A 12568-nucleotide genomic window follows, 5' to 3' on the forward strand; every position below is an offset into this window, starting at 1 on the left:
AGAGGAGAGTTAGTTCTTCAACTGAATGAGGACAACCTTGTGTTTCAAACTCAAGGATCTCCTTCTGTAACCATGGAGAGGAAGCATGAAAAGCTTCTTTCACTGCAGAGTCAACCAAGGCCCCCACAGTCAAACTCTAAGTTTGGTGTTGGGAGGCCACAACCAAACTCTAAGTTTGGTGTTGGGAGGTTCCAACCTTGCTCTGAACATTTGTGAGGCTCCATGAGAGCTTACTGCCAAGCTATTGACATTAAAGAAGCGCTTGTTGGGAGGCAACCCAATATTATCTAATTATATTTATTTATTTTCCATTGTTATTTTATGTTTTCTTTACGTTGATGATCATGTGAAGTCACAAAAACTACTAAAAAAATCAAAAACAGAGTGAAAAATAGAATGAAAAATAGCACACCCTGGAGGAGAACAGTCTGGCGTTTAAACGCCAGAAATAAGCATCTGTCTGGCGTTTAACGCAAGAAACAAGCACCAAACTGGCATTTAACGCCAAAAACAAGCATCTACCTGGCGTTAAACGCCAGAACAGAGCATAGAAGTGGCGTTTAATGCCAGAAACAAGCAGCAGTCTGGCGTTAAACGCCAGGATTGCATGTATAGGGCGTTTTACACGTCTAAAGGGTACAGGGATAAAAAATCCTTGACACCTCAGGATCTGTAGACCCCACAGGATCCCCTCAGGATCTGTGGACCCCACAGGATCCCCACCTAACCCTATTCTCACCACTCACATTCATCTTCTCTTCCCCATAAACCCCACCTACCTTCAAATTCAAAATATTTTCCCTCCCAAACCCAACCCTAAATGGCCGAACCCTAAACCCCTCCCCACTTCTAATATAAACCCATCATTCCTTCTTCTATTTCACTCAACACAACCCTCTCTTCTTCCACTTGGCCGAAACCTACTCTCTCTCACTCTCCTCCATTTCTCTTCTTCTTCTACTTCTTTCTTTCTTTTACTTGGGGACGAGCAAACATTTTAAGTTTGGTGTGGTAAAAGCATTGCTTTTTGTTTTTCCATAACCATTTATGGCACCTAAGGCCAGAGAAACCTCTAGAAAGAGGAAAGGAAAGGCAATTGCTTCCACCTCTGAGTCATGAGAGATGGAGAGATTCATCTCAAAGGTCCATCAAGACTACTTCTATGAAGTTGTGTCCAAGAAGAAAGTGATCCCTGAGGTTCCTTTCAAGCTCAAAAGGAATGAGTATCAGGAGATCCAACTTGAGATTCAAAGAAGAGGTTGGGAAGTTCTCACCAACCCCATTCAACAAGTCGGGATCCTAATGGTTCAAGAGTTCTATGCAAATGCATGGATCACAAGGAACCATGATCAAAGTGTGAACCTAAATCCAAAGCATTGGCTTACTATGGTTCGGGAAAAATACTTAGATTTAAGTCTGGAAAATGTAAGGCTGACGTTCAACTTTCCAATGATGGAAGAAAACGCACGCCCCTACACAAGAAGGGTCAACTTTGATCAAAGGTTGGACCAAGTCCTCATAGACATATGTGAGGAAAGAGCTCAATGGAAAATTGACTCAAGAGGCAAGCCAGTTCAACTAAGAAGGCATGACCTCAAACCAGTGGCTAGGGGATGGCTAGAGTTCATTCAACGCTCAATCATTCCTACTAGTAACCGGTCTGAAGTTACTATAGACTGGGCCATCATGATCCATAGTATCATGACTGGAGAGGAGGTGGAAGTTCATGAGATTATACCTCAAGAACTTTACAAGGTGGCTGACAAGTCCTCCACTTGGGCAAGGTTAGCCTTTTCTCACCTCATATACCACCTCTGCAATTCAGCTGGAATTGACATAGAGGGAGATATCCTCATTGAAGAGGATAAGCCCATCACTAAAAAAAGGATGGAGCAAACAAGAGATCATGGACCTCAACATGAGCATGAGGAGATTCCTTACCATGAAATCCCTGAGATGCTTCAAGGGATGCACTTCCCTCCACAAAACTATTGGGAACAAATCAACACTTCTCTAGGAGAATTAAGTTCCAACATGGGACAACTAAGGGTGGAGCATCAAGAGCACTCCATCATCCTCCATGAAATTAGAGAAGATCAAAGAGCTATGAGGAGGAGCAAGAAAGACAAAGAAGAGACATAGAGGAGCTCAAGAGCACCATTGGTTCTTCAAGAAGAGGAAGACGCCACCTTCACTAAGGTGGACTCATTCCTTAATCTCCTTGTTTATTATTTTCCTGTTTTTCGATTTTTAAGCTTTATGATTATTTATATTTGTGTCTTATTACATGATCATTAGTGTCTAAGTGTCCATGCCTTAAAGTTATGAATATGAATCCATCACCTCTCTTGAATGAAAAATATTTTAATTACAAAAGAACAAGAAGTACATGGTTTTGAATTCATCCTTGAAACTAGTTTAATTATTTTGATGTGGTGGCAATACTTTTTGTTTTCTGAATGTATGCTTGAACAGTGCATATGTCTTTTGAAGTTGTTGTTTATGAATGTTAAATATGTTGGCTCTTGAAAGAATGATGAAAAGGAGAAATGTTATTTGATGATCTGAAAAATCATAAAAATGATTCTTGAAGCAAGAAAAAGCAGTGAATACAAAAGCTTGCAGAAAAAAAGAAAAAAAAATTGGCAAAAAAAAATAGAAAAAGAAAAAGCAAGCAGAAAAAGTCAAAAGCTCTTAAAACCAAAAGGCAAGAGCAAAAAGCCAATAGCCCTTAAAACCAAAAGGCAAAGGTAAATAAAAAGGATCCAAGGCTTTGAGCATCAGTGGATAGGAGGGCCTAAAAGAATAAAATCATGGCCTAAGCGGCTAAACCAAGCTGTCCCTAACCATGTGCTTGTGGCGTGAAGGTGTTAAGTGAAAACTTGAGACTAAGCAGTTAAAGTCAAGGTCCAAAGAAAAAAGAAGAGTGTACTTAAGAACCCTGGAAACCTCTAATTGGGGACTCCAGCAAAGCTGAGTCACAATCTAAAAAGGTTCACCCAGTTATGTGTCTGTGACATTTATGTATCCGGTGGTAATACTGGAAAACAAAGTGCTTAGGGCCACGGCCAAGACTTATAAAGTAGCTGTGTTCAAGAATCAACATACTGAACTAAGAGAATCAATAACACTATTTGAATTCTAAGTTCTTATAGATGCCAATCATTCTGAACCTCAATGGATAAAGTGAGATGCCAAAACTATTCAAGAGGCAAAAAGCTACAAGTCCCGCTCATCTGATTGGAGCTAAGTTTCATTGATATTTTGGAATTTATAGTATATTCTCTTCTTTTTATCCTATTTGATTTTCAGTTGCTTGGGGACAAGCAACAATTTAAGTTTGGTGTTGTGATGAGCAGATAATTTATATGATTTTTGGCATTGTTTTTACATAGTTTTCAGTATGATTTAGTTAGTTTTTAGTATATTTTTATTAGTTTTTAAATAAAAATCACATTTCTGAACTTTACTATGAGTTTGTGTGTTTTTCTGTGATTTCAGGTATTTTTTGGCTGAAATTGAGGGACCTGAGCAAAAATCAGATTTAGAGGTTGAAGAAGGACTGCAGATGCTGTTGGATTCTGACCTCCCTGCACTCAAAGTGGATTTTCTGGAGCTATAGAACTCCAAATGGCGCGCTCAATTGCGTTGGAAAGTAGACATCCAGGGCTTTCCAGTAATATATAATAGTCCATACTTTGCCCGAGTTTAGATGACGTAAACTGGCATTGAACGCCAGTTCCATGCTGCATTCTGGAGTCAAACGCCAGAAACAGGTTGCAAAGTGGAGTTAAACGCCAGAAACAGGTTACAAACTGGCGTTCAACTCCAAGGAAGACCTCTACACGTGTAAAGCTCAATGCTCAGCCCAAGCACACACCAAGTGGGCTCCGGAAGTGGATTTCTGCATCATTTACTCAATTCTGTAAATCCTAGTAACTAGTTTAGTATAAATAGGACTTTTTACTATCTTTGTAAGGGATCTTTGATTAGTTTTTATGCTATCTTAGACTTTCATGGGGGCTGGCCATTCAGCCATGCCTGGACTATTATCACTTATGTATTTTCAAACGGTAGAGTTTCTACACACCATAGATTAAGGTGTGGAGTTCTGCTGTTCCTCATGAATTAATACAAAGTACTACTGTTTTTCTATTCAATTCAAGCTTATTCCTATTCTAAGATATCCATTCGCACCCAAGAACATGATGAATGTGATGATTATGTGACGCTCATCATCATTCTCAGTTATGAACGCGTGCCTGACAAACACTTCCGTTCTACATGCAAACAAGCTAGAATGAATATCTCTTAGATATCTAATACAGAGGACCGAGTCCGAAATATTAGAATCTACGTGGTATAAGTTAGAACCCATGGATGGCCATTCTTGAGATCCGGAAAGTCTAAATCTTGTCTGTGGTATTCCGAGTAGGATCTGGGAAGGGATGGTTGTGACGAGCTTCAAACTCACGAGTGCTGGGCGTAGTGACAAACGCAAAAGGATAGTAAATCCTATTCCAGTATGATCGAGAACCGACAGATGATTAGCCATGCAGTGACAGTGCATTGGACCATTTTCAGAGAGAGGATGGGATGTAGCCATTGACAACGGTGATGCCCTACATAAAGCTTGCCATGGAAAGGAGTAGGAATGGTTGGATGAAGATAGCAGGAAAGCAGAGGTTCAGAGGAACAAAAGCATCTCTATACGCTTATCTGAAATTCTCACTAATAAATTACATAAGTATCTATATCCTAATCTATGTTTTATTTATCTTTTAATTATTAAAACTCTATATCCATTTGAATCCGCCTGACTGAGATTTACAAGGTGACCATAGCTTGCTTCAAGCCGACAATCTCCGTGGGATCGACCCTTACTCGGGTAAGGTTTATTACTTGGACGACCCAGTGCACTTGCTGGTCAGTTGTGCGAAGTTGTGACAAAGAATTAAGATTATGAACGTGCGTATAAAGTTTTCAGCGCCGTTACCAAGGAATGGAACCGTCACGATTTCTGTGCACCACCTCCCAACACTAAACTTAGAGTTTGAATGTGGGGGTTTTGTTTGACTCTGTATTGAGAGAAGCTTCTCATGCTTCCTCTCCATGGTTACAGAAGGAGAATCTTGAGTCTTAAATACAAGGTAGTCCTCATTCAACTAAAGGACCAACTCTCCTTGGTGCGCAGAAATTGTGATTACACTTTAATTATGTAAAATTCATTGCTCTTTCTTTCCCTGGCATTGGCGCCAAAAACATGATGCCAATACCATGGTTCACAACTTCGCACAACTAACCAGCAAGTGCACTGGGTCGTCCAAGTAATACCTTACGTGAGTAAGGGTCGAATCCCACGGAGATTGTTGGTATGAAGCAATCTATGGTCACCTTGTAAATCTCAGTTAGGAGGATAATAATTGATTATGGAGTTTTCGAAAATAGAGAAGAAAACAAGGATAGAAATACTTATGTAGATCATTGGTGAGAGTTTCAGATAAGTGTGTAGAGATGCTTTCGTTCCTCTGAACCTCTGCTTTCCTGCTACCTTCATCCAATCAATCTTACTCCTTTCTATGGCTAGCTTTATGTAAGGATGTCACCGGTGCCAATGGCTACTTTTGATCTCTCTCGGGAAAATGATCCAAATGCTCTGTCACAGCACGGCTAATCGTCTGGAGGCATCACCTTTGTCGTTGGTTGCATCCTATTCCTCCCTGTGAAAATGGTCCGATGCGCTGTCACTGCATGGCTAATCATCTGGAGGTTCTCGATCATACTGGAATAGGATTTACTATCCTTTTGCGTCTGTCACTACGCCCAGCACTCGCGAGTTTGAAGCTCGTTACAATCATTCAATCCCAGAATCCTACTCGGAATACCACGGACAAGGTTTAGACTTTCCGGATTCCCATGAATGCCGCCATCAATCTAGCTTATACCACGAAGATCCCAATATCTCGGACTCGGTCCCCTGTATTAGTAATCTAAGAGATACTCGTTCAATCGAAGGTAGAACGGGAGTGGTTGTCAGGCACACGTTCATAGGGAATGATGATGATTGTCACGTTCATCACATTCAGGTTGAAGTGCGAATGAATATCTTAGAAGTGGAATAAGTTGAATTGAATAGAAAACAGTAGTACTTTGCATTAATCTTTGAAGAACAGCAGAGCTCCACACCTTAATCTATGGAGTGCAGAAACTCTACCGTTGAAAATACATAAGTGAAAGGTCCAGGCATGGCCGAATGGCCAGCACTTCTGATCTAAGAACCAGGCGTCCAAAGATGATCAAAAGATTCAAAGATGTCTAATATAATAGTAAAAAGTCCTATGTATAATAAACTAGCTACTAGGGTTTACAGAAGTAAGTAATTGATGCATAAATCCACTTCCGGGGCCCACTTGGTGTGTGCTTGGGCTGAGCTTGAGTGTTACACGTGTAGAGGTCATTCCTGGAGTTGAACGCCAGCTTTTGTGCCAGTTTGGGCGTTGAACTCCACTTTGCAACTTGTTTCTGGCGCTGGACGCCAGAATTGGGCAGAGAACTGGCGTTGAACGCCAGTTTGCGTCGTCTAAACTTGGGCAAAGTATGGACTATTATATATTGCTGGAAAGCCTGGATGTCTACTTTCCAACGCAATTAGAAGAGCGCCATTTTGAGTTCTGTAGCTCCAGAAAATCCATTTTGAGTGCAGGGAGGTCAGAATCCAACAGCATCAGCAGTCCTTCTTCAACCTCTGAATTTGATTTTTGCTCAAGTCCCTCAATTTCAGTCAGAAAATGCCTGAAATCACAGAAAAACACACAAACTCATAGTAAAGTCCAGAAATGTGAATTTAACATAAAAACTAATGAAAACATCCCTAAAAGTAACTAGATCCTACTAAAAACATACTAAAAACAATGTCAAAAAGCGTATAAATTATCCGCTCATCACAACACCAAACTTAAATTGTTGCTTGTCCCCAAGCAACTGAAAATCAAATAGGATAAAAAGAAGAGAATATACTATAAATTCCAAACTATCAATGAAACATAACTCCAATTAAATGAGCGGGACTTGTAGCTTTTTGCCTCTTGAATAGTTTTGGCATCTCACTTTATCCATTGAGGTTCAGAATGATTGGCATCTATAGGAACTCAGAGTTCAGATAGTGTTATTGATTCTCCTAGTTCAGTATGATGATTCTTGAACACAGCTATTTTATGAGTCTTGGCCGTGGCCCTAAGCACTTTGTTTTCCAGTATTACCACCGGATACATAAATGCCACAGACACATAATTGGTTGAACCTTTTCAGATTGTGACTCAGCTTTGCTAAAGTCCCCAATTAGAGGTGTCCAGGGTTCTTAAGCACACTCTTTTTTTTTTTTTGCTTTGGACCTTGACTTTAACCGCTCAGTCTCAAGTTTTCACTTGACACCTACACGCCACAAGCACATGGTTAGGGACAGCTTGGTTTAGCCGCTTAGACCAGGATTTTATTCCTTTAGGCCCTCCTATCCACTGATGCTCAAAGCCTTGGGATCCTTTTTATTTTCCCTTGCCTTTTGGTTTTAAGGGTTATTGGCTTTTTGCTCTTGCCTCTTGGTTTTAAGAGCTTTGGCTTTTTCTGCTTGCTTTTTCTTTTTATTTCTATTTTTTTCGCTATTTTCTTTTTTTTTTCTGCAAGCTTTGTTCTTTGCTGCTTTTTCTTGCTTCAAGAATCATTTTTATGATTTTTCAGATTATCAAATAACATGTCTCCTTGTCATCATTCTTTCAAGAGCCAACATATTTAACATTCTTAAACAACAACTTCAAAAGATATATGCACTGTTCAAGCATACATTCAGAAAACAAGAAGCATTGTCACCACATCAATATAATTAAGCTAAGTTCAAGGATAAATTCGAAACTCATGTACTTCTTGTTCTTTTGAATTAAAACATTTTTCATTTAAGAGAGGTGATGGATTAATAGGACATTCATAACTTTAAGACATAGTTACTAACTACTAATGATCATGTAATGAAGACACAAACATAGATAAGCACATAACATAGAAAATGAAAAACAGAGAAAGTAAGAACAAGGAATGAGTCCACCTTAGTGATGGTGGCGTTTCCTTCTTGAGGAACTAATGATGTCCTTGAGCTCTTCTATGTCTCTTCCTTGTCTTTGTTGCTCCTCCCTCATTGCTTTTTGATCTTCTCTTATTTCATGAAGGATGATGGAGTGCTCTTGATGTTCCACCCTTAGTTGTCCCATGTTGGAACTTAATTCTCCTAGGGAGGTGTTGATTTGCTCCCAATAGTATTGTGGAGGAAAATGAATTTGAGGCATCTCCGGGATCTCATGGTGATGAGCTTCATACGCCTCTTGAGATGAATCTTTCCATCTCCCATGACTCGGAGGTGGAAGCCTTTGTCTTCCCTTCCCCTTTTCTAGAGGTTTTTCCGGTCTTAGGTGCCATCAATGGTAATGGAAAAATAAAAAGTTTATATGCTTTTACCACACCAAACTTAGAATGTTGCTCGCCCTCGAGCAAAAGAAGAAAGAATAGAAGAAGAAGAAGAAGATATGGAGGAGATGAAGGGATATGAGTATGGATGTGAGTGGTGAATGGAAAACAGAAGGGATGACCATGAATGGAGAGAGAGAGGGTGAGGTGGGTGGGGATCCTATGAGATTCACAGATCCTGAGATGATTCTGTGGTGTCCACAGATCCTGAGGTGTCAAGGATTTACATCCCTGCACCCATTAGGCATGTAAAATGCCCTTACACACAACTCTGGGCGTTCAGCGCCAGGTTGGTGCCCATTTTGGGCGTTCAACGCCCATTTGTTGCCCATTTCTAGCGTTGAACGCCAGAACCATGCTTGTTCTGGGCGTTCAGTGCCAGCTCTTCTCCAGGGTGCAATTCTGGCGTTCAGCGCCCAGATACTGCCCATTTTGGGCGTTCAGCGCCAGAACCATGCTCTGTTCTGGCGTTGAACGCCAGGCAGATGCTTCCTCCAGGGTGTGATTTTTCTTCTGCTGTTTTTGATTCCGTTTTCAATTTTTATATTTATTTTGTGACTCCACATGATCATGAACCTATAAAGACATATAACTAAGAAAAATATTGTTAGATAAAAATTGGGTTGCCTCCCAACAAGCGCTTCTTTAATGTCAATAGCTTGACAGTGGGCTCTCATGGAGCCTCACAGATGTGCAGAGCTTTGTTGAAACCTCCCAACACCAAACTTAGAGTTTGGATATGGGGGTTTGACACCAAACTTAGAGTTTGGTTGTGGCCTCCCAACACCAAACTTAGAGTTTGACTGTGGGGGCTTTGGTTGACTCTGCTTTGAGAGAAGCTTTTTCTGCTTCCTCTCCATGGATGCAGAGAGAGATCCTTGAGTTGTAAACACAATGTTGTCCTCATTTATTTGAAGGATCAATTCTCCTCTGTCCACATCAATCACAGCTCTTGCTGTGGCTAGGAAAGGTCTTCCTAGGATGATAGATTCATCCTCTTCCTTTCCAGTATCCAGGACTATGAAATCAACAGGGATGTAAAGGCCTTCAACCTTTACTAACACGTCCTCTACTTGTCCATAAGCCTATTTTCTTGAATTGTCTGCCATCTCTAATGAGATTTTAGCAGCTTGCACCCCATAGATTCCCAGTTTCTCTATTACAGAGAGGGGCATGAGATTTATCCCTGAACCAAGGTCACATAGAGCCTTAAAGATCATGGTGCCTATGGTACAAGGTATTATGAACTTTCCAGGATCCTGTCTCTTCTAAGGCAATGTCAGTTGATCCAGATCACTTAGTTTATTGGTGAACAAGGGAGGTTCATCTTCCCAAGTTTCAATGCCAAATAATTTGGCATTCAGCTTCATGATTGCACCAAGGAACTTGGCAGCTTACTCTTCAGTAACATCCTCATTCTCTTCAGAAGAGGAATACTCATCAGAGCTCATGAATGGCATAAGGAGGTTCAATGGAATCTCTATGGTCTCTAGATGAGCCTCAGAGTCCTTTGGTTCCTCAGAGGGAAGCTCATTATTGATCACTGGATGTCCCAGGAGATCTTTCCCCTTGGGATTCACGTCCTCCTCTCCCTCTTTGGGTTCGGCCATTTTGGTTATGTCAATGGCCTTACACTCTCCTTTTGGATTCTCTTCTGTATTGCTTGGGAGAGTGCTAGGAGGGATTTCAGTGATCCTTTTACTCAGCTGGCCCACTTGTGCTTCCAAATTTCTAATGGAAGACCTTGTTTCATTCATGAAACTTACAGTGGCCTTAGATAGATCAGAGACTAAATTTGCTAAATTATAAGTATTTTGTTCAGAGTTCTCTGTCTGTTGCTGAGTGGATGATGGAAAAGGTTTATTATTGTTAAACCTGTTTCTTCCACCATTATTAAAGCCTTGTTGAGGCCTTTGATCCTTCCATGAGAGATTTGGATGATTTTTCCATGATGGATTATAGGTGTTTCCATAAGGTTCACCTAAGTAATTCACCTTTGCTATTGCAGGGTTTTCAGGATCATAAGCTTCTTCTTCATAAGAAGCCTCTTGAGTACTGTTGGATGCAGCTTGCACTCCATTCAGACTCTGAGAAATTATATTGACTTGCTGAGTCAATATTTTGTTCTGAGCCAATATGGCATTCAGAGTATCAACTTCAAGAACTCCCTTCTTCATAGGCGTCCCATTATTCACAGGATTCCTTTCAGAAGTGTACATGAACTGGTTATTTGCAACCATGTCAATGAGTTCTTGAGCTTCTGCAGGCGTTTTCTTTAGGTGAATGGATCCACCTGCAGAAGTATCCAATGACATCTTTGATAGCTCAAATAAACCATCATAGAATATATCCAGGATGGTCCATTCTGAAAGCATGTCAGAAGGACACTTTTTGGTCAACTGTTTGTATCTTTCCCAAGCTTCATAGAGGGATTCACCTTCTTTCTATCTGAAGGTTTAAACATCCACTCTAAGCTTGCTCAGCTTTTGAGGAGGAAAGAACTTGGCTAAGAAAGCCGTGACCAGCTTATCTCAAGAGTTCAGGCTGTCTTTGGGTTGAGAGTCCAACCACACTCTAGCTCTGTCTCTTACAGCAAAAGGGAAAAGCATGAGCCTGTAGACTTCAGGATCTACTCCATTAGTCTTAACAGTATCACATATCTGCAAGAATTCAGTTAAGAACTGAAAAGGATCTTCAGATGGAAGTCCATGAAATTTGTAGTTCTACTGCATCAGAGAAACTAGCTGAGGTTTCAGCTCAAAGTTGTTTGCTCCAATGGCAGGAATGGAGATGCTTCTTCCATGTAAATTGTAATTAGGTGCAGTAAAGTCACCAAGCATTCTCCTTGCATTATTGTTGTTGGGTTCGGCTGCCATCTCCTTTACTTGTTCAGAATTTTCAATAAGGTTGTCTCTGGATTGTTGTAATTTAGCTTCTCTTAGTTTCCTCTTCAGAGTCCTTTCAGGTTCTGGATCAGTTTCAACAAGAATGCCTTTTTCTTTGTCCCTGCTAATAAGAAAGAGAAGAGAAAAAGAAAAGAAGAGGAATCCTCTATGTCACAGTAAAGAGGTTCCTTATTTTTAGTAGAAGAAGAAAAGGAATAGGGGTGAAGAAGAATGAAGAATCCAACCACAAAGGTGATGATAGGAGCAGAGATGTGAGGTGAAGAGAAGTGTTAGTAGATGGTGCGCAGAAATTGTGATTACACTTTGATTATGTAAAATTCATTGCTCTTTCTTTCCCTGGCAATGGCACCAAAAACACGATGCGAATACCATGGTTCACAACTTCGCACAACTAACCAGCAAGTGCACTGGGTCGTCCAAGTAATACCTTACGTGAGTAAGGGTCGAATCCCACGGAGATTGTTGGTATGAAGCAAGCTATGGTCACCTTGTAAATCTCAGTCAGGCGGATATAAAATAGTAATGGGGTTTTCGAAAATAATTAATAAAATAGGGATAGAAATACTTATGTAAATCATTGGTGAGAATTTCAGATAAGCGCATAGAGATGCTTTCGTTCCTCTGAACCTCTGCTTTCCTGCTGTCTTCATCCAATCAGTCTTACTCCTTTCCATGGCTGGCTTTATGTAATCCGTCACCATTGTCAATGGCTACTTTCGGTCTTCTCTCGGGAAAATGATTCAAATGCCCTGTCACAGCACGGCTAATCGTCTGGAGGCATCACCCTTGTCAATGGTTACATCCTATCCTCTCAGTGAAAGTGGTCAACGCACCCTGTCACGGCACGGCTATTCATCTGTCGGTTCTCGATCATGCTGGAATAGGATTTACTATCCTTTTGCGTCTGTCACTACGCCCAGCAATCGCGAGTTTGAAGCTCGTCACAGTCATTCAATCATTGAATCCTACTCGGAATACCACAGACAAGGTTTAGACTTTCCGGATTCTCTTGAATGCCGCCATCATTCTATCTTACACCACGAAGATTCCGATTAAGAGATCTAAGAGATACTCATTCAATCTAATGTAGAATGGAAGTGGTTGTCTGGCACGCGTTCCTAGGGAATGATGATGATTGTCACGTTCATCAC

The 12568-nt window shown here is 40.7% G+C and overlaps 1 non-coding gene across 1 annotated transcript; it reads left to right on the top strand.

Moving 5' to 3' along the window:
* Positions 1 to 10880: 10880 nt before the first annotated feature.
* Positions 10881 to 10988, top strand: LOC112724938 (small nucleolar RNA R71). The gene has a single exon (XR_003164077.1). It is a non-coding gene; the product is annotated as a small nucleolar RNA R71 (small nucleolar RNA).
* Positions 10989 to 12568: the final 1580 nt, after the last annotated feature.

The sequence above is a fragment of the Arachis hypogaea genome, chromosome 11 (genome assembly GCF_003086295.3).
Source record: "Arachis hypogaea cultivar Tifrunner chromosome 11, arahy.Tifrunner.gnm2.J5K5, whole genome shotgun sequence".
Taxonomy (NCBI): Eukaryota; Viridiplantae; Streptophyta; class Magnoliopsida; order Fabales; family Fabaceae; genus Arachis; species Arachis hypogaea.